The 20,598-nt window shown below is 29.8% G+C and overlaps 1 protein-coding gene across 2 annotated transcripts in view; it reads right to left on the bottom strand.

Moving 5' to 3' along the window:
* Positions 1–20,598, bottom strand: part of sona (sol narae metalloprotease) — a 304,986-nt gene that overhangs the window by 167,759 nt on the left and 116,629 nt on the right. The gene's annotated exons all lie outside the window — the stretch shown is intronic.

Below are 20,598 nucleotides of genomic sequence, written 5' to 3'. Positions count from 1 at the left end.
AAAAAATATTAGAATAATACTAACTGCTACTAGGACTAACAGGGGGAAAATCAACAGACAAACTTGAATTCAGTTGAAACATGAAATTGACGTAAAAATCATATATTTATAATTTTGTAGATCCTGGGCTTAAATCTCGGGTACGCCAAATTTTTGTTCTGTTTTTCAATGCGTGGTTGGACCCATAGTATGGATGTTATGGGTAAAACAAGTTGTTAACATACATTTATCGTAAAAACAAAAATCTGTTAATACAAAGGTCCACGCCGTTGAGGCTCATAATATGATTGTCTAAGGATTGAACATGGTAATGTAATGTAATGTTTTGCATATAATATTTTGAAACATGATAGATTTACGTAAATAGTAATTTTGTTGGTTATCAAAAATTCAGAAAATACTAAGTAATACTAAGAAAGAAAGTCGAAAAGCGGTCATCATAATATATATTATCTTTATGACTACATTATTTATACACAAATCTAGTTATTTATATATTTAAAATTAGATCGTTAATACATATTATATTATTACACATGCGTGGGTCTATTCTATACTTATCGAACACTAAAGTGATAAATAGTATCAAACTTAGGGTAGGTTTGCTTCAAAATATTAGCACTTATTGTAAGAATTACATGAAGTTGGTTTTTATTGTTGCAATAAGTGCGATATTTTAACAGCAGCAAGATAGGTGCTAATATTTATCACTTTATCACTTTAGCGGTCGATAAGTATAGAATAGACCCACTGGTCTATATATTATGTACCTATAATGAGTCTACTCAACCACCTGTCAGAATCATCAGTTAAGGTAGGGTTACGTATAGTAGCTTGCGGTACACATTTTTGCATGTATCACTATATGTATAATCACAAAAATAAATTATTAACATGACTTTAAAACTATGTGACTGTATGCGAATAAGAAAACGTTTCAAAGTGAAAAATTTTCAATTTAGTAGATAAAAAACATACATTCATAATATCATGTATTGTTATAGCTGTAAAAATGTACAAATACAGTCTTAAACTGTTTAATTAAGTGTATAGAAATGCCATAGGTACTTAAACAAAAATAGCTTCACATTTGCCACAGGTTTTTTCTTGAAATATTATAAAAAAGTACTAAGATGACGTACATATTTATATAATATGACACAATATTGCCGTAATGCAATACGATTACGAATTGAACGAATGCTTAAAGATTCAAGAAAGTTTACCTATAATTACAAATAAATTCGATACAGTCAAGCATTTTCTCTATTTACTGCACTGTGACGTTTCTTTACGTCAATTTATAATTTAGCATGAATATATTATTAGGTACATGTTATTAAAATATTTATAATAGGAAAATTTGGAATATATCAATTGTTTCGGTAATATAATATTAGCTATTTAAGTCCTTAGTTACTTTCAGTTACATTTTGGTTGAACGAATGATTATTATTGATTTACTTTCCTTCTTATTCTTTACAACGGTGTAAAGTAATTTTATACAAATTCATCATCCAAGAAATATATATTTTTTTCTTAGCCTTTTTACCATCACTAATACTAACAGTAGTAAGTAGTAGATATTTAATATTTTGGCTCGTAATTAAAATTTTTGTTATATTAGAATAAATAAGATTCATGGGCTTTTACCCCAATAATTTGGAGCACTAAATCGCTAAGACCACTTAAACAAAAGCGTTTATTACAACGTTTTTCTTAGCTCGTATTATTATTTGTCTGGTAGTTCTTTGTCCAGTGCAATCAATTTTTAACCAACTTCCCGACTAGCTAGACATTTGAAACTTTTAAAATATATCAGAACACGATGCCAATGAATTTTTTAAATACGAATTGAATTCATTTTCAGTTAATTCTGTTTTGTATGAAAAATTATTCCGACACAATTATTGGTTGCTAGTCTGGTGTCCTAGCAACTAAATTATTTATATATACTTGCGGTACTATGGAAATTAATATGACATGTCAAAATAAAATTTCAGTATTATTTCTATCAAGTAAAAATTTTTTTGATCGTTTAAGCTAGTCAAGTCATGTTTATATGATTCAACAGAAAATTTAAAAACGTATATAAAAAGTTCTTTTTATCTTGTAATTATGTTATATATATAGCTTAATTAATAGTTTATGACTGAACCTTATAGACGAATAAAAAAGACATGGCGATTAAACCTAACCTAAATTAGTATGTTGTAATTATTGAACTTTAAATGATTGAGTAATGTTTTTAAGTAAGTATTAGTAGGTAGAAGTGTTAATTATTAGGGCTTATGATGCAAGGATTTTGCTCTATGTACTGATTCCAAGAATATTGCAACCCCGAGAATTTAGGATAACTTTTTATATAAATTTTGATAAAACAAACGTGTAATTAAAAAAAAATATTAATACTAAAACTATCGTTGGTTTCCTACATTTGACCAGTGTTGCCAATTGTAATTCATATAAATATGCTAGAGTAATAAAATAAGCTAGAACGCTAAATTTAATGCCATACGTTATATGTGAATTTCGTAAGCTAGATTATTATACAAAAATGTTGGCAACTCTGAATATAACACGGACTTGCGGTGTAGGGATAATAATTATGCATATTTATTAAATTTTTATATACCTACCTAGAAGAAAGTGATACGAAAGTATGTAAAATTTAATAAACCGTTTCTTTTATTCAACAAATCGAGCGTCGGTAGGACAATTAATGATACCTTAATTTAAAACTCAAAAACCGGTAGTCAAAAATAACGCAATTTAATAAACATTTCATGTAGGAACTATTAGTTAAAATTGTTGTAATTAAGTAGAACACCCGTAGCTTAAGCGATTCCAAAGGTTATACAGGTTCAAATCACGTCAGGTGTCTAGTTTCTAGTAGGTATATATCTGAGGTATTTTCAAGTTATGTTTGTTCAATATGTAAAAATTGTTTGTTTTTGTTCAAATTAAAAAATATATATTATATACAAATTTAGTTATCCGTTTGATTTTGTTAGATTCTAAGCCAGAATTACAATTTCTAGAACTCAAACTACCCTTAAAATACCCCTCTAAAAGAAAGTATTGTTGATATTTAGATTGTCAGCTAATAAGTGATAGTTTTTAACGATTTTTCTAGTGCCTTCTTATTTATTAATAATATTTTACCTAAAAATGAATACAGGTTTGCAGAGGCAATGTCAAGCGTCCGGGTTCAGTATTTAGAATCAAGTTTTTGTTTTGTTCACTTTATTACATACTCCATAGATTAGCACTAAAATACCATTAGTTTTGTATAAATTATCCATATAGCGGTTCCATTGTTTTCTTTAATACTCGTTTTCATGGCACACGTTAGTTATTACAGGTAGAAATATTGAGAAAATCATATGGGTGACCAGAGCTATATTTATAGACCAATTTAAACTCAACTCACCTGTGACCTCTATAATTGATTATATAATAAATATTATTTTAATTCTAATAGAATTATAATAAAATAAATCATCATAGAAAATAATTGATTTAAATTGTAATTATGATTTTGGTTTTTTTTAATGATTTAAGTGTTTTTCTACTAATAAAAGAGCCTTTTGAATGATAAAAATCCAAAAAAGAATATTTGACATATCAATAGGTTTTGTCTATGATTTAATTTTTGTTTAATAATAAATTGCTAATGCGAATTATATATTTTATTTATTAGATATTCAGTAGGTTTTTCTTGTATGTTCTTGTATGTCCTTACATACTTAACAAAGGTGCTTTTCAACACTAGTATGTACTAAAAAAAAGTACAGTTCGGTTATGAGGTATACAGCGGAAAACACATTTTGAAAATACCCGATATACTGGATTATTTGTTAGTTTGGGTTTGGTTAGGTTAAACTAACAAATAATCCAGTATATCAGCTATTTTCAAAACGTGTTTGCCGCTGTATTCTTCATAACCGAACTGTACCAAATAAAAACTGTTATTGACTGCTATATTTTAACTAGATAAAATATATTAAATTATTGATAAAAATCGATGGTCTTCATAATATTTATTTATGTTATTTTGACTATTTGTCGATACACATCGAAAAAGCTCAGAAGTTTTGTTTAGTTTTGAGAAGCTTCTAGGCTAACGCTGAACGAAGTCGCAACTGTTTGCCATACATTTAAATTATATTATTAAGTTTGAGTGATTAAAACTTTTAAAATTTACGCATAGATTTTTTAAAATTATTATTCAGCTAAAAAAAATAACGTTATTGTCTGTACCTACTTAAACAAAACATTGATAACCTCTTTGGTGACAAATTTCAACAACGGCGGGACATTGAAAGACATTTCGGTTGTTTGGTTTATTGCAATTCGTGTACAACTGATGTATAATAATATAAATCAAAATAAGATGTCATGTTAATTTAAAACTCATGAATTAGTTCGTACGATATAATTTCTCGCGCCTGGTTGTGTTGTATTTATTAAATTTCTATCGCTCTCCGAGTCATTAAATATTCGACAATATGATTAATTTAATTTAATGTCAATGTTTTGTGTTGGGAAAAAATTGGTTTTTAATTAATAAGGTATATATATAGATTATTTAATTTTGGGCCGAATCACTGAAAAACTTCTTGAGCCAGTCTTAAATCGCCAATTTGCCTCTGCTTCTTTGTCTACTATTGATACGTTACCTACTTAATTTTTTAATTAAACAAATTACTATCTATAAAATAATACTGTAACTTCGAGTAAGATTTGTATAATAATATATAATAGTGGGACTTTGCCAAAGTCTTTAGCTCCTTTCACTATAATATGTGTTAAATGTGATGCAATATTTGAGGTCCATTATTTATTTTTGACGATATCCATTTTTTTAAAATTTCTATTTAAAAACCATTCATAAAGGTAAAATATTAGCATACATTTTTGATCGATAGAAAATATGCTGTATAGAGACCATAATGTTTGGAGAACTGGACCGCCCCCAGTAAAGCGTATTATCAGTGTATTAGCATCAGTACAGCAAATTTAAACATTACGAGTATGTGGGAAGGCGAAAAGTTACAGAAAAACATGACTATAAACCATAACGGAAAACGTTGCAGATTTTAGTATATCTTTAGAGTATGTTTATTTAAAAGTGAATATATTATTGCAAAATTTTAATAAAACTTAATTGGCACCGAAAATTTTTGATATTTCTTGGATTAAAATTATTGCAATAGCAATAATTCTCACTGTTTCATTACAAAACTTTAACCATGATCTCTAGAACTTAGCTATTTCGTGCCATCACTCTGTTGTAACTCTTTTGCATACGCAAATCTCACAATCTCTGATGGGTATTTTTTTAGAAGTATTTTTCTGCCTTACGATAATAATAATAATTTATATTAGCGCAGTCCATTATAAGAGGTTTGAGCTCTGTACTGTACTAAAATGTAGTAACAAAAAATGTCTTATTATATATCAAACATGGCCACAGACGAAAATGGAAAAATGGAAAATGGAGAAAATTGAGGTTAGAGCTGTTATTAAACATTTTAATATAAAAGGGTTAACAGCAAAGGAAATAAAAAATGAGTTGGATTTAGTTCACGGCATATCTGCTCCTTCACTTGCAACTATTTATAACTGGTTAAATGAATTTAAACGTGGTCTTACATCAACAAAGGATGAACCACGCTCAGGACGTCCTGTAGAGGTGACTACACCAGAAATGATCAATAAAATCTACAATATGGTGTTAAGTGACCGAAGATTAAAGTTGAGTGAGATAATTGAGATTACAGGGATCTCAAAAGGTAGCGTCATTTCTATTTTACATGACAAATTGGGCATGAAAAAAATTTCTACAAAATGGGTGCTGCGTTTACTCACAGTCGACAATAAACGCAATAGGGTGGTGGCCTCCAAAGCCATGTTGTCGCTCATGCAACGCAATCCGGATGAATTTTTTCGTCGCTTTGTGACTGTAGATGAAACATGGATACACCACTATACTCCCGAGACGAAAGAACAGTCAAAGCAGTGGATTGCGAAAGGCGATCCATGTCCAAAGAAGGCGAAAACCGTAAAATCAGCTGGTAAGGTTATGGCTACTGTATTTTGGGATGCACGTGGAATTATTTTCGTTGACTATTTGGAAAAAGGAAAAACAATAACAGGGGATTATTATGCATCTTTATTGGACCAGCTAAAAAACAAAATTGAAGAAAAACGGCCTCATTTAAACAGGAAAAAAATCCTCTTTCATCAGGACAATGCCCGTGTTCACACATGTTTACGATCAATGGCTAAAATTGAAGAATTGAAGTTTGATTTGGTCGACCACCCACCGTATTCGCCAGATTTAGCCCCCAGTGACTTTTTCCTTTTCCCAAACTTAAAAAAATGGCTAAGTGGACAACGTTTTTTTTCAAATGAAGAAGTCATCGATCGGACAAATGCTTATTTTGAGGACCTTCCGAAAACTTATTTTTCTGACGGTTTAAAAAAAATTGAGAAACGTCTAACCAAGTGTATTGAGCTCCAAGGAGATTATGTTGAGAAATTAAAAAAAAATACAAAAATAAAAACTGTTTTAATGCTTTTTTCTAAGGAATTATTGACCCACCCTTGTATAACGCACAAGGATATGAAAATAAATAAAAGGGCATTAGTGCAAATAGAATTATTACAATATTATATTATAAGTGTATAGATATTGAAGTGAATAAACGTGGGCTACATCGCTCGAAGAATAGATTTCTGCCGAGAAAAACTCATCATTAGAAAGGAGGCGAACAAGAATCAAAAGATATGATCTACATCAATCTAAAAGGAACTATCTACAAGTATTCCAATTTGAAGGAGGTAAAATAATCTGGTAGTAATATCTAAATACAATTTTATGTCAAATGTGTCGGACATCACTCTTTTATATCAGGTTGTCTAATAGAATGTAGAAATCAATACGCGTGTGTTTGTCAATCAATATCCAAGGCTACTGGTCTTTGTCTTCGCTATTATTCGGACGCGCTTGTTGTAACTATTATGCTAAATTTTAATAACATTCATGCGGACATGATTTAAATTTTAAAATAACGTAGTGACATAGCGTCCTGCCAAAGTTACATCGTTGAAAAAAAATATATACTTACACTTTTTTTTCTCAATTCTATTTGTAAAAGTTACTGAAACTCTTGAAAGAAAAACACTGTTCTAATTTACGATATAAAATAGAATTACCAACAACAATATTAAAAAATTATTTAATATAAATTTTGATGAAATTCAACATGACATCCTTATTAAAAAAGGTAATATTATCTTTAAAAAGTATTTTCTTCAATTATAAATGTGTTTTGATGAGATCAAAGTGTGTAAGGACTAACATACATTTTGTTGCACCTTTTCCATCTTCATTCCAATAAAAATGTAATTAATTTAATTAATTATCGTGAATTATATAAGATATATACCAGTAGGTACTTGAACTTTATTTTTAACCATGCAAATTAAAAATTTTAATGAGTTACGCTGTATGAGTCGTATACCTTGTTTGTTTCCTTATCCGTATTTTTGTCCTTACAAGCATACAACTTTCTATAATGTCACATTGTGCTACACTCAGTTTTTGGATATTTATTTCACTGCAGACCCATGTATGGATATACCATGTAATAAAGTTTTCTAAATATATTCGATGTGAAATTGGCATAAACATTGCTGGAAGAAAATATAATCGCTGAAATCATCCAGTCGTAACCGACAGGTGAAACACGTCATAGACCTAGAGGCCGCTATCTGCTCTGGACCTATAAGGTCTCACATACTCTCCACTTGATTATATTACAGAGTAAATAGTCTCTATTAGACTACCTTTCATGCAGTTAAGATGATTGCTACTAGTTTTAAAGCCTGTAATCATTATTTTTACTTTTCTTGATACTGATTCTGTAAATACCTTTTCATCATACATGCATATTCACAAAATATCAAACTTATCGCCGTTTGTTAGTTAAATATAATTAAGCTGTTAAGGTGATTGAAAAGTTCAATATATCAGTAATTTTTTATATGTTTAGACTAACTTAAAACATGATTTTTATTAGTTTCAATAACATTAGCAATACTTTATCTCACTGTTTGCTCTTACTAATTATTTCTTCATATATTTTTTACTACGGAAAAAAATCAGTCATAATTAATGTGTTTGACGGTTTTTTTATGATTATCTCAAAATTGTGGAAATGGAGGTTAATATTATATACTTAGTTATATATCGAAAGAAAATTATACATAAATCTTTGTATTTTCAGGGATTTGTAAAAAAATTTTAGGTACGATAAAAAAGGTGCTTAATTTTTATTAACTACACGCAAATCATAAAACCAGATAATAAACAATTTCCGCTTACCCTACTGGGTGTGGTTTCACATAGTATAGAACTCGAGTGTGGAATAATATTGGATAAACTTAAACACGTGTTGAGCATGTTATTTTCAATGGTTACGTCTGCTTCATAATACTCATTAAAGTTTTTCACATAAAAAAACACGCACTCAATGTTCGGAGACAATTGGCATGCTTTGAGTCCCTTGGTTTTTAGCCTAAAACAATAAAGCGAGCCCTGCTTCAAAAATCCAGTTTTTATTAAATTTGTGTTTGCTGATAAAAAAAAATATAAAATTACAATCCATAATAAATCATTTCTTATATTCACCGAATTGTTCACAACATTTTTAATAGTGGATATATGGGTTTAAATCCCGTCAGGCGTCGTATTTTTTTTAATGATTTTTTTTCTAGTGGGTATCATTATATATCTGAGGTGTTTTCAAGTTATCTATATTCATTACAATTAAAATTATAATACAATTAAATCTAACGATATCAATAAAATTAACAAATGCAGAGAACCGACAATGTTGTATAATGATTTAAAAAAAATATTTAATCACTTCATTTGCATGCTTGTCTCATTTAATTATTGTTAACAATAAAACAAAACATAGTATACGCATGATGCTTTCGTGTAAACTGTATATTATTTATTTAAATCCCTCAACTGTTTAAAAAAATATCAGATTAACGTCACTCGTACATACAGTATGTCGATGACCCAAAGATACATTTTGTTATTATCTAATAACAGGAAATCTGATAAGTAACTATTATTTTTTTTATTATTATTAAACCGATAATATCGTTTGAGTAATAAACACGCTTTATCATAAAATTACAATCTATTTAGAAATAGTGCGATCGTACGGGTGTTCATTGAACTACGCATATCCGGTTCCGAGATCCGTGGACTAGCACACCAAATGAGCACTTACCAAAATGATAAATGATTAGCTATCGATTATCTCATCACAATCTTCATGAGCGATGGTAACGCCAGTATGGTAATAGCAATTTTTATTATAATAGTTATTTAACGAGCCGCACGAGAGTTTTCTCTCATTGAGTTTGCATTATGTATTCATTTTTATTTGAATTCTGTTGCGCCTTAACAATGAATTGTGAGAATGTTTATTATTATTACTAAGCCGAGTCGTTATTACACGGTAGACACGGAGTTGATTTTATCAACTATTATAATACACAAACATAACGACTGATTAAACAATCTTTATTTACATAGTAATTCCGCTATAGATGATTACTGATGAGAGACAAATTTATATTATAAAATAAATATACAATAATTAATTCAACAGAAATTCACCAAAATTACATCATCCTAGTAGTTAATAGAAATATTAGGTACTTACTTTAGTTAACATTCAATTCATTTTTGAAGTTATACTACTTTTGGGGCGTTTCGTAGAGAGTGAAATTGAGAGCCGTTACGAAAATGCGCGACAGTATGAAGTTAGCTACGAATCAGTCAGTACTGTCAGTAGTATACAAACGTAAGTTTGATAGTAGAATTGTACCGTTGCCTAGGCAATGAATTTATTATTGCCGGCCATTTGCAATTCATTACGTAAACAAACCATTAAACGTCAAAGTGACAGTTGTTACTTTACAAATAAAAAAAAACGAGAAATTTAGTAATATAAGTTAAAGTGTATCGAAATAAACCAACGGCGCTCCAATAAGCTCGAGAAAAATCTTGAGTATGTAATTTAACAAGAAAATTAAGAGCTAGTCGAATAATTATTTTTGTTTTGTTACGTGAAAGAAGTATGACTTCTAATGCGCGTACATAAGTACGCACGCCGATTTTATTTTTTAAATATATAGTGAACTTTCCAAATTGTAAATTTAAAATGTTTACAACATGACATTAAAAAAAACAAAGAGATAGTATTAAATACTGTAAGAGTGAGCGGGTACAAAAATTATAATGTAAATACATAGAAGTATAGTTTTTTCTTCATAGCTTTGCACTCTAGGATGTAAATGATGTAATATATTCTAAAAATATTTTTTGACATAATATAATATTATGATCTATTTATTTTCTTATTATTACATTTATTAATACAAGTATATATCATTTCATCTAATTTTATGCGAAGTAATTAGGCAAAGAAGCAAATCAGTGTAGTAAAAAGTGCAAAGCTATTTTAAGAATTTATAAAACAACGCCCATCTATATACTCATCCTAACGTAGGTGGAATATATCAACATCCGAAGCGTTTTGGTTGAACAGAGTTATTGCTCTCCCAATTGGCATCACCATTGTCATGGTATTACCTATATATTTAATACCAGGCATGCCAGTTATAATATGATTTAAGTAAGGTTTTGAAAGGAAATCGTTACACATTCATATTTTTATAACTTACGCAAAGATTGTATTCAAATTAATCATTAAGAGAAAACCCGCGAAAACTAATATCACTTGATTTGAATTGCATCACTCATGGGTTGCCACATGAGAGAGGTAAAGACTACGGGAATCCATACGCTTTAAACTGAGGCGTAGTTGCCTTTAAAAAAAGTTTTACGATGAGTAAACTTACAATTTTGACGATGAATAGGATATTGAGTATTTTTTTGTTATGGTGGAAGACATATTGTGTTCTTATATTATTTGTGTCTCCAGCCAAATAAAATACGTTTATTCAAATTTAAAAATGAACAATGGACGGGAAAGCGTGGCAAATCACTGTCAGTTTTGATTCTAGTCGATCACAGTCTTCTTGAATGGGCATGCTTCGTTTATATCAAGGCTGCTCTCAAATAAAACTTTAATAATTATACCAAAGAGGTTGGGCAATGCTTAGACACAGAGCCTAAACAAGTTAGTGTGATGCATTTATGTCACCGTAAAATGAATTACAATGATATTAGGTACACTTACTTACTACATTAGGTACTTGGGATAGAAACGACCCGCCGAGAATTTTCTTTATAAAAAATTCTCGCAATAAAGACTTTATGAGGATAAAGGTTTACTGAAAAAAATATTGTTTTAGGGGTTTTTACGTAGACTTTAGAGTAATAATACAAAGAAAGTGTGTATTGTTCAGCTATAGAATGCCGAGTTTTATGCGTATAATGCACAGTAAAACTTCATATTATTAACTTGACTATGAAACGTTATATCATGTTGCTTCTCAGTGCGTACCATATTTATACTAAATAAAATTAAAATATTACCACAAACTTTAAATTTAACAGAAAAATAATAAATTCCAGTAATACGTGCTTGCAGTTTTTGAATGAATGGAGTCATTCAAACCAATTTTTACCAGCGACGTATACAAGAAATATTTAATTCAGCCGTAGAAATTTTGTCTTACTCTAACGTATATTGCAGAGAATATAAGCATGACGAATGCTTTGTCAATCGCACTCATTGTTCGCTTTTGTTCAGGCTTTGGGTTTGTATGTGAACTACGGGTTGTAACAAAAGATTCACAGAAAGATTTAACTACCAACTTCCGTACCTACTTAACAAATCATTTGGATAAAATATTTTTAAAGATAAAATAAACGCACAACAAAATGGATAAACACTTTAGTTTTATGGGTAAATATATGGTTAAAAAATACTTATAGAATCAAAAAAATACCAGAAACGTAACAATATAGATAATTGGCATTAAAACCATTAGCTTATATATAAAAATTGATGATTTAGTTAATGATTGTTTCTTCCTATTTGATTTAACTATTATGTTGAAATTAACACAATATTGCTATGTCAACATAATATTGTATTGCAGTTTCCAACGATTAGATCTACTTACCGTTTTTAATTAAACAGTCACTCAATAATAATTTATTATAAATAAAATAATTACTTTACGCATTATACAAATATTTAAATAACCCACGGTTTACTATGAAACTGCATTTCAGGCAATATTCAAATAAGCATGCAGCGCAGTTTTTCCCACACTACATATTTTATCTGGATTTACAACGATTGTAAATAATTATTACATACAGACATCTGAGAACAATACAGTTCAGACAGAGTGATGAAACTAAATAGAGCTAATATGCTAGAAGGGTAATTGCTCAGGATTAGGTAATGTTCATGCATAAGATCTGACAATAATGGAGTGATGTGTGTTCTCTTTTCTTGAGTGAATGAATCAAGAGTGAAAAAAATAATTATAATAAGAAACATACATAAAAAATATGACGCCAGATATGAATCGAATCTGTATCCATTGGATTTCGGCTAATGTGCTTTACCAGTTGAGCCACCTGTATCCTAACGAAGTGCTTAAACCTGTACAAGTTTTAGAATTAATGTGTACTTAGTTTTGTTTTATAATTAACAGTTCAAAAGTATAATAATTAAATGTATTAGATAAAATCTCACAGATGATTCCATACAGAAATAAGCTATCGATATCTAAATGTCTAAGTGATGAAGAGAAGCCCTTTTGCTTTGAACATACCCAATTTAGATATAATCATCTTTCATATTACCACAGTATTGAAAATTAAACAACGTAGATATTTCATGCATAATGACTAGATTTTTGACATTTCCATCACTATAATGACATTTTTAGGAGCTTTCCATAGAATATACATTTTTAAATATATAAACAGAGTTAAAGATATCAAATTGTATAAATCGAAATTATAAGGAAGTTAATGTTTTACTACAACTTTTCATACAAAGTTGATATTTTTCGCGAATATTTAAAAAAAACTTACATTCTGCTGAAGGTTTTATATTCGGAGTTTTAAAATATTATTTTAGAAGATAATAAGATAACGAAAGGATTTGAAGGCTGGTTTATTACATTTATTCAATTACTCTATTTAAAATAAATATACGTAGATAGTTATTTTGTAGGGACAATAATTATCATTTTTTTATATATATTGTTATGCATAACGTTATTAAAAGGACACCTTGCATAATCTGAAAAGCTCTTATAAGATTGGGAAGTGATATGGGTTCTTTCTAACTCTGAGTGGTGTCCATATTCTCACAAACGTATAGATAAATGAACCACAACATGTATAAAAATATATCGTTTATTTAAAAAAATAATACATGTATTTATTCGATAATATTAATTTTATACCTAATAATTTTATTTAAAAACTATGGTGCACGTTCATTTAATAAAGGTTACAAGAAGTCTTGCAGGTTTAAATTGAACACAACAAAAATCACAAACGTATTCCTTCTCACGTTAACAATAATCCAAATGGACCTCACAAAGAGATACATTTAAGGCATACAAAGGATACATTATTATGCCAGGAATAAGAACGTACTACTCTTTGTCCATTAAAACTTGTCTATTACTTACTATACATCTATTATGTTGTAAGTTAGAAATAGTTCACGATTTTCCACGCACGACTGTTGCACGTACCTGAATTATTTTCTACGTTGTATATACCTTAATTTAAATATACGATGACAATCCAATTTTACTATTGAAAAAGTGACAGCTTATATTATATAATTGAAATCAAAGTTTGTTGTTATATTGAATGATTTCTTTGTTAGGAATGATACCCAAGTAGTTGTATATTGAATATATTTATTTTTGAAGTCAACACACAAAGATAATTGTGTTTAAAAAAAATAGGTAAGTATATGTCTATCTATAGAGTATTTTTTTCTTTTGTATTTATATTAAAGTCATATAGATTTGACTATCTACTAATATATTATATTCTTAATTAAATTAAATGCATCACTTAACAGAACAAGGACCAAGAGGTAGATTAATCCCAACTGATGTCGATCTATTATGACTCAGTTATGATGGTTTGAAGGCACTTATGTCAATTCTACAGTTTATGATTCGGTTATTTACTTACTATCTATATTTATATAAGTATACAGTTTTTTTTCGACCGTGTCCGATCCTAATAAGATCATAAATGGCCCTCCATAGAGTGGAGGTTTGTATGAACAGATTTTTGTTTTTACGAGAAATGGATGTTGGCCACTTGTTTAACCTATTAGGTCCATACTCTGATCCATACACAAATTGAAAAAAACAATCGTCCCCTTAGAGCAGAACAAGCCTAACTGATTTTTTGACATTTTACAGGAGAGCACTTTTAAACTTTTTTTGTTATTAATTAGAAAACTGTAAATATAAGAATATTGATTTCAACATACGACAATGCATTAATTAGTTAAAAGCATTGTTTATGTGAAAATAAAAAATGAAAAAGTATATTCTGTTACATATGTCGTCAGATAACGTCAGATAGGCTAATAATGTTTATGTTAATAATGTCAATAAAACTTTCTTCTTTCTTCTTTCGACCATGTCCGATCCTAGTAGGATCATATTATGGGTCTCCAAAGAGTGGAGGTTTGTATTAACAGATTTTTATTTTTACGAGAAATGGATGTCAGCCACTTGCTCAACCTATTAGGTCCATACTCTGACTCATACACAAATTGAAAAACAATATGTGTACTTGTCAGACCCAGGATTCGAACCTGAGACCCACGAATGAATATATTTATATAAAGACTATACAAAATTTTAGTTCATACAAAGTAGTATAAAAAATAGTACCAAAGCTTTTACAAGTATTTTTATAATAACATAATAATACGTATGTTACACACAGCTACATTTCATTTTATACAATATTATAAATATTTTCAATTCTATGAGGTGAAGGGTAGAAATATAAATATATGGTGTTCGAGCAAAACAGCTGATTGAGTATCTACCCATAGGTTTTAAAAAGTATTCTCATCTTATTATTTTTGAGTATAATTACGTATTTATTTTATAGTATAAAAAAGAAAATACATAGATAATAATAATTGCAGAATACTCAATAAAATAACAAGATAATAATTTAGCAATGCAAGATGATAACTGAGAAAAACAAATGACCTATTGTACGAATATTATAAGTGTGCGCATTAAAAAATAGCACTTAAAATTATATAATTTTATTTCGAAATCGTATGATGTTTTCATTACTTTCGACTAAGTAGACAGTTTAATCTTTTGATAAATTGTCAAAATTACAAGTGATTATTAAGACGATCATATTATATATGTACCCACATAATCTTAAGACAAAATCGTGCGACCGAGTTGTTCAGTGGTTAAAATTATTATAATTCCCAAAGATCAACTCACCTACTTGTTACGAAATCAAAGACGTCTTCTTTTGAATTGAGAAAAGTCTAATTGTTGTTGCATCTCTTAAACAAAAGAACCGAGTGAAAGTCAATTCGCCGTAAGATCTTTGCTTCATTTGAGATTTGAATGAGGCAACGGAAATATTACATTAAGTACAAATTATAAGTTTGCTGGGCTGACACTACTGTGTAGAATGAGAAATATGATTGAAGCATAATGTATCACTTTTTACAGTTATGATTTTGTATTTAAAAAAATCCAATCAAAGTAATACATACATATAAGAATAATAATTAATGATTGTTTTAACTGCATTTAAAACAATGCAATCAATGAACAAAAAAATATCAAGAATGTCGACAAATTTAAGCACACAAAAATTCGCGGATGGTTTGGTTTTAACTTAAACTTAATGAATAAACAAAACAGGGAACTATGAAATTTATCGCCATATTTGCGACTTTAAAATTGTCTAAATTACGTTCCATGGATACCTCAAGAGAATCAACGAAACCTTTCTCTTCTTTATGCCACGCAAATTTTGATGTCCTATAAGTCTCTAAGTTTGTATATCTTGGATCGACCATCAGTGGACAGCGGATGCGAAGCGGAAATAAGAAGGCGCACACAGATTGCAAAAAATGCGACAAAAAACACGCCTTACCACTATATGGAAGGATCGGGGAATTTCGATTGCCACAAAAATGATGCTTGTGCAAACATTAGTGTTCTCGATATTTCTATACGGAGTCGAGTCGTGGACCCTGAAAGCAAGAGAATGGAAGAAAATTGATGCCTTTGAGGTGTGATGTTGGCGCCGAATGCTTCGCATTTGTTGGACGGAACACAGGACGAACCAGTCAATTATCCAGAGACTGAAGATAAAGGAACGGCGCTAGATGATATGTCTGAGAAGAATTCTGCAGTTTTTTGGACATATTGTTAGGCGCGGACCGGACAACCTGGAGAGACTGGTAGTTTTGGGTAGCCTCCAAGGAAGGCGAAGCAGAAGAAGAGCGACCAAGTGAAAGAGCTGACTGGGGGCACCATCCATTCTGCCCTGAGAGAAGCTGAAGATCGAGAAGGATGGAAAGTCTTGGTCGCTCAAAGGATGGTGAAATTTAAATGTGGTCACGATCTTCAGCCATGAATGCACGACCAAAAAGAGAAGAGAAGTCTCTAAATACTACTCACATTGTGTATATTGAAAAGCAACAGGATACTGGCATATACTGGCATATACTGCGATGACGTAAAAAGACAAATGAGTGATAGGGAATCTTGAAAACGCCTCGCATATCCACATTCTCTACCTAAGAAACGGAAGGAACTGGACAGGTATGGGTTACGAAGAAAAATAATTAAACGGTATCCTATCAAATACACCTAGCATCATATCGTTAATGTAGTTTGCTTTCCTGGTCATTAAAAACTAAACTATGATAAGTTAATTTTATATCACCACCAAAAAAAAAATATATATAATTTGACCTTAATCTATTGAATATGCACAATTTAAAAACTCTTCAGATTGACATACCCACTAGAAAAAAATCATGAATACGACACCCGGCGACACTCAAACCGATATCCACTAGATTTACCCGAATATGCTTTACGAATTGAGCCATGTGCGTCCTGTCTAATTACGAAGATATTAACAAGTCTTATTGACATATTGAAGCGCGTAACAAATTGCTTTAATTTTGGCGATCGGCTTTTGTGGTTTATATTGTTTATAATATGACGTATCAATTACTTTAATTCTTAGCCGACATCAGAAAATATCTAAATTTTTATTATACTCTCCCTATACTTGATAATAATTTAAAAAATATATATATAATACAAATAATTTATTAAATCTATGTTCACTATTTGATTTTTTAGGGATAGTGATTGTATTATTAATATTTCAAAAATTATATTGAGTATGCCAACTATAGAAAGAAAAAAAATATAACTGTAAGGCATGAAGCCCACCAAAAAAACGTTCGGTGCGTTCACTACTGAGTAGGCCCCCTCCCACCCGCGCATTACCCTTCACCTATTTAATAAGGGGCCCAAGAAGCACAAAATAATTATAATTATTCAGCGTCTTCATAACAAAGCAATAAAAATATTATAATATTTCTCGGGGCTTGTAATTACGCAATAACTAAACAATGAGTTCTTTGTTATTAAATAATGACTTTTCGCCCGTCGATTCATGACGCTTCTAGAGCGTGATTTTGCTCGCCGTGTTCAATAAATGGACTACGTTGTATTTTTGTTAATTTGTCCGGCTGAAAAGCACACAACGGCGAATCATGGAGCAGGCGGGCACAAAGCGTCGTCAAATCCAGTGTGCGCTGGCGTATTTGATTACGTTGTATTTTCGATGATTCACATAGAAAATGCGCGAGCGCCCCGCAAGCCTGCTTTAGTGGACTTTATGCCTAAGTAATCAAAATTTATGTCTACAGGAAATGCACATCTATAAATTTTATAAAAAAATATATTTATAATAATAATAATACACCAGTGTCAAAATAATAATAACTGATCGCTAATAAATTATTTCAGGTAATAACAATTACTTACTTGTCTAAATAATCGTGTTTTTAACAAAAAAAAAAACCAGTCCGGAAAAAAGATAAATTTATTGTTTATTTGTTTAGATAATATTATTTTGAATAATAATTTACAATACATACATCAAAAATGATATTGATTTTTTTTATAATTAAGTAATGTAATAATTCAATTATTTAAATGCCAAACGTAAGCATTGTTAGGATGTATTCAGCAATAAAAAAGAATCATAGTCTTTTTACAAATAAAAATTTCAACTATAGACATTAAAATAATAATTTACAGTGAGAATATTGAAGTTTTGAATGCCTTTCTGTGGTTTTTTTTATAATGAATTATTGTAGCATATAAAAATACTTATGACCAACATTTTATGGTCTAATGTTATTTTACATCAGTAGGCAGCGCATTTATTATTCGATATTATAAATAGATTGCTAAATTGATCCACTAATTCAGTTCTACACCTTATTATAGCAAACATTTAAAGATCGACTCTATAAGAAAGATGTAGACAATGGACCGATTTCATACTGTTCGATCTGGTCAAACGAATTCGAAGTCCTGTATAAATATCATCATCATCATAAGCCATGGTTGATCCACCGATTGATGAATGTCTCGCCAAGATTCTTACATTGTTCTTTATCCCTAATAAGTTCGTCGATCTAGTGGGGTGTAGGGCAGCTCTGTGGTCTTTTAATGTGCCTTGAGTATCATTGTACGACTGACGACATATCTGGCCCTTTGTCACTGTTATCAGATCGGCAAACTCTATCACATCGCATAGTTACTCCTGTTTGCCATGAGTTAATTTTGTAGTATTTTTGCGTTAAACCCAACATACACTTGTCTATGCTACGTTGCTTTACTCGTAGTTGTTGTATTTTTCTTATACAATCATAACGGTATTCTTAACGTGCATAAGTGAGCACTGGTAGCAAGTATATAATATAATATGATATATATTACAATCAAAATCATACATACCATTCTTGTAAAGTATACTATTCTTTTATTTATTTTTAACCAATATTGACTATACATAAGATTTAAAAAAAAAATGTACTTCCGGGCGCTTTTTATGACGTTTTTGTTTATTTTTTAATTATTTCTTTTTTTTTTGTATTTCTACATATTGTTAATACTATTACACAGTGTTTTGTTTCCTTCCCCCATATCATGTTGTGGACGTCTTGAATTTATATTTTTGTAAATTTCACTGTGTATCACAATAAAAATATATTTGAATTTATTATCAAACATATGTCATAATTATGTAAAACTTCAGAAACATACATATTAGAAAACACCATGTAAAATATATCAAAATTATGTATAGTTAACTATATATTAGCAATTCTATATTATAAAATTACAATATTACGATGAAAAATTGACGTTAAAGAAGTGGATGAAAAGATTTGGTACATTTCGGTTATGAGGAATTCAACGGAAAACACATTTTGAAAATACCCGATATACTGGATTATTTGTTGGTTTGGGTTAGGTTGGGTTAGGTTAGGTTTGATTAGGTTAACCTAACAAATAATCCAGTATATCGGGTATTTTCAAAATGTGTTTTCCGCTGTGTTCCTCATAACCGAACTGTACCAAAGATTTTTTATATGACGTGACATTGATGGCGTACGCTACCGGATCTCTTAGATTGTCAGAAGTATCAAAAAATTCATCGTTGTAAAACTAAGTTGTTAGTATCTGTATGAAATAAGCTCTTTTTTATTTGGACCTATTATGACTTTATAGGGATGTGAGCTGATTGAAAGCATAAATGTAAAAGAAGAAGATGAAAAATATCTGCAAGCTGCACCCTTTGAAATAAAAAATGTGACGGTATCTTCCTTGAGGTCTGCAATATACTTATATGAATTCAAATATGGAAAGAAATCGTAAAGAGAATAGAATAATAATGTTACTATATCATTAAATCTTATCTTGTTAATAAAGCTTTCTTGAACACAGGTTATAACATAACAATAATTGAGATTGGTAAATGTTCGTGACACGGTGTCTGGCAAAATAATAATTAGTGCGAGACAAGCTTAATGTTTGCGTAAACACAGTGAAAAAATATTTCACAAAAGCAAACATTAGATTTGATAATTTTTTAATGTTATGGCAGCAACTCATTCGTCATATTATTTTGTATGAAAAAAATGAACAAATCTCACAACACGATTGTCACGACACTAAAGAAGATATCATTTTATTACACTGGACACTACTTGTTATAGTGAATATATTTGTAATTATTATGTTTACTCACAGGTATTACAAAACTATAGTTAGATGGAACAAGTTAAGTTAATTGTATTGAGTTTATAAATAAGAAACACCGTTACACTTTTGGTAGAGATAACAAACAACCCGATTAAGTAGAGATTTGTGTTGACTTACATTTTGTATAACTATAATATCTGATATTTTATACTCTATGGTTAAAGTGTAACGCTGATA

The sequence above is a fragment of the Rhyacophila brunnea genome, unplaced genomic scaffold (assembly GCF_057557595.1).
Source record: "Rhyacophila brunnea isolate RB1 unplaced genomic scaffold, BYU_Rbru_1.0 scaffold_12, whole genome shotgun sequence".
Taxonomy (NCBI): domain Eukaryota; kingdom Metazoa; phylum Arthropoda; class Insecta; order Trichoptera; family Rhyacophilidae; genus Rhyacophila; species Rhyacophila brunnea.
The sequence above is the reverse complement of the archived record's forward strand: the minus strand, read 5'-3'. Positions and strand labels throughout refer to the sequence as shown.